Below are 2,451 nucleotides of genomic sequence, written 5' to 3' on the forward strand. Positions count from 1 at the left end.
TGGGAAATGCATTGTTAGGCAACTTCATCACTGTGCGAACGTTACAGAGTGCACTTGCACAACCTAGATGGTAGAGCCTACTAGACACCTAGGCTATATGGCAGAGCCTTTTGCTCCTACACTACAAACCTCTACCGCATGTCATTGTACTGAATACTGTAGGCAACTGTAACACAGTGGTAAGTGTATGTGCATCTAAACATAGAAAAGGTGCAGTAAAATATGATATAAAAGACAAAAAATGATATACTTGTATAGGACTCTTACCATGAATGGAGCTTGAGGACTGGAAGTTGCTCTGGGTGAGTCAGTGAGTGAGTGGTGTGTGAACATGAAGGCCTAGGGCAGTACTACACTACTGTACACTACAGTCTACACTACTGTAGAGATTATAAACACTATCCACTTAGGCTACACCAAATTTATGAAAAAAAATAAAGTAATCATGCTACAACATTATCATGGTAATGACGTCACTAGAAGATAGAACTTTTTCAGCTCAATTTTAATCTTATGGGACCATGTCACATGGTCTGTCATTGGGACCATGTCACATGGTCTGTCATTGACCAAAACTTTGTTATGTGGCATATGACAGTGCTGGTAATGGAAAGATTGAGCAAGACGTGACAGATACCTAGGTTTTTGAGTCCCTGGCTGTCTGTGCCAGACATTGACAACTCTGAAGTGTTCCTGAAAGCAGTGTGTGCAGAGGGCAAGGTCAGGCAAATGCTCCAGTGTTACCACTGTGAGGCTGTGGCACTACATCTCACAGGCTCTTCTTGTATGCCATATGGATGACTCCTTTTGCCTGGTGGAAGGCAGCTCAGAACCAAGAACAGAGAGAAGTTGAGTCTCTGAGCCTCATCCTACCTAAGTCTGTACCCAAGTATCATGGCTAATGAAATTGGAGAAAGTTAATTTTAGAATAGTTCTATTTCTTCTTTTCCAGTCTGGGTGCTATTTATTTCTTTAGCCGAATTGCACGTGGCTAGTATGTCCAGTACTCTGTTGACTAGGAGTAGGGAGAGAAAACATCTTTTCTTTGCTTCTGATCTTAGGATAAAAAACTTAGCTTTTCATCATTTATTATTATGCTAGCTGTAGGTTTCCCATGCATGACCTTTACCAGGTTGAGAAAGTTCCCTTCTAAGTTCACTGAGAGTTTTTATCATAAATGTGTGTTTTGAATTTTGGCAAATGATTTTTGTGTAACTATTGAGATGATCATATGATTTTCCTTTTAGAATGTTAATATGGCCACTACACTGATTTTTTTTTAATTTTCTTTTTTTCCCCCATGTCAAATGGGTAAAGTGCCAATGTAACAAAGTTCAAGGGAGGCACATCTCACACATGAGTGTGAAAACCTAATCACCACGCTTTGATACATTTTTTTAAATGTTAAACTGATCTTGCATTCTGGAGATAAACTCCACTTGGTCATGATGTATTAGCTTTTTTATATATTGCTGGATTCAATTTGCTTAAATTTTGTTAAGGATTTTTGCTTCTATGTTCATGGTGGAAATTAGTTTGTAGGTGAGTTTTCTTAGAATAACCACCTGGTTTTGGGATCAAGATAATGCTTAAGTAATAGAATGAATTCAGGGTGCTCCCTCAAATTTTATTTTTGGAAGAGTTTATGTAGAATAAATATTACATATTTCTTAATTTTGGTAGAATTCTTCAGTAAAGTTGTTTAGACCTAGAGTTTCCTTTATGGGAAAATTTAAAACTACAAACCCAAATTTCTTTAATAGATACAGGGCTATTCAAGCTATTTCTTTTTTAGTGAGTTTTGACAGTTTGTGTCTTTAAAGGAGTTTAAACCATTCACATTTAAGGTGATTATTGGTATAGTTGGATAAATATCCACCAAATTTGTAACTGTTTTCTATTCTTGCACTCTTTTTAAATCTTCCATTAATCTTCTGCCTTCTCCAATTTTAATTTTATATTATTTCATTTTCCCATTTCTATCTTATCTAAAGTTATATTTATTGACATAAAATTTTTATATTTGTTTGGTCTCCTTTTAATGTTGGTGAGATCTATAGTTATGGCCCTTCTGTCATTCAGGATGATATTGGTAATTTGTTCTGTCTCTCTCCTGATCAGCCTGTCTATAAGGTTATCATTTTTATTGTTATTTTTAAAGAAAGAGGTTTGATTTCATTGGTTTTCTCCATTATTTTTTCTGTTTTCTATTTCATTGATTTCCACTCTTTACTATTTACTTCCTTTCACTTTGGGTTTGGTTTTATTTTTCTAGTTTCTTAAAGAGGAAGCTTAGTCATCGATTTTAAATTTTTCTGTTTTTCTGATATAAGATTTTAATGCTACAAATTATCCTGTAAGCCCTGCTTTAGCTTTTTTTTCAAGGAGAAATTTTAATATGTTATGTTTTCTTTTTTTTTCAGTCAAAATATTTTCTGATTTTCCTTGCAA

At 34.8% G+C, this 2,451-nt stretch overlaps 1 non-coding gene across 1 annotated transcript; it reads right to left on the bottom strand.

Annotated features, from left to right (window-relative positions):
- Positions 1–1,301: 1,301 nt before the first annotated feature.
- LOC112438722 (small nucleolar RNA U13) lies at positions 1,302–1,406 on the bottom strand. The gene has a single exon (XR_003027096.3). It is a non-coding gene; the product is annotated as a small nucleolar RNA U13 (small nucleolar RNA).
- Between the last annotated feature and the right edge of the window lie 1,045 nt (positions 1,407–2,451).

Source organism: Pan paniscus, chromosome 1 (genome assembly GCF_029289425.2).
Source record: "Pan paniscus chromosome 1, NHGRI_mPanPan1-v2.0_pri, whole genome shotgun sequence".
NCBI classification, from domain to species: Eukaryota; Metazoa; Chordata; class Mammalia; order Primates; family Hominidae; genus Pan; species Pan paniscus.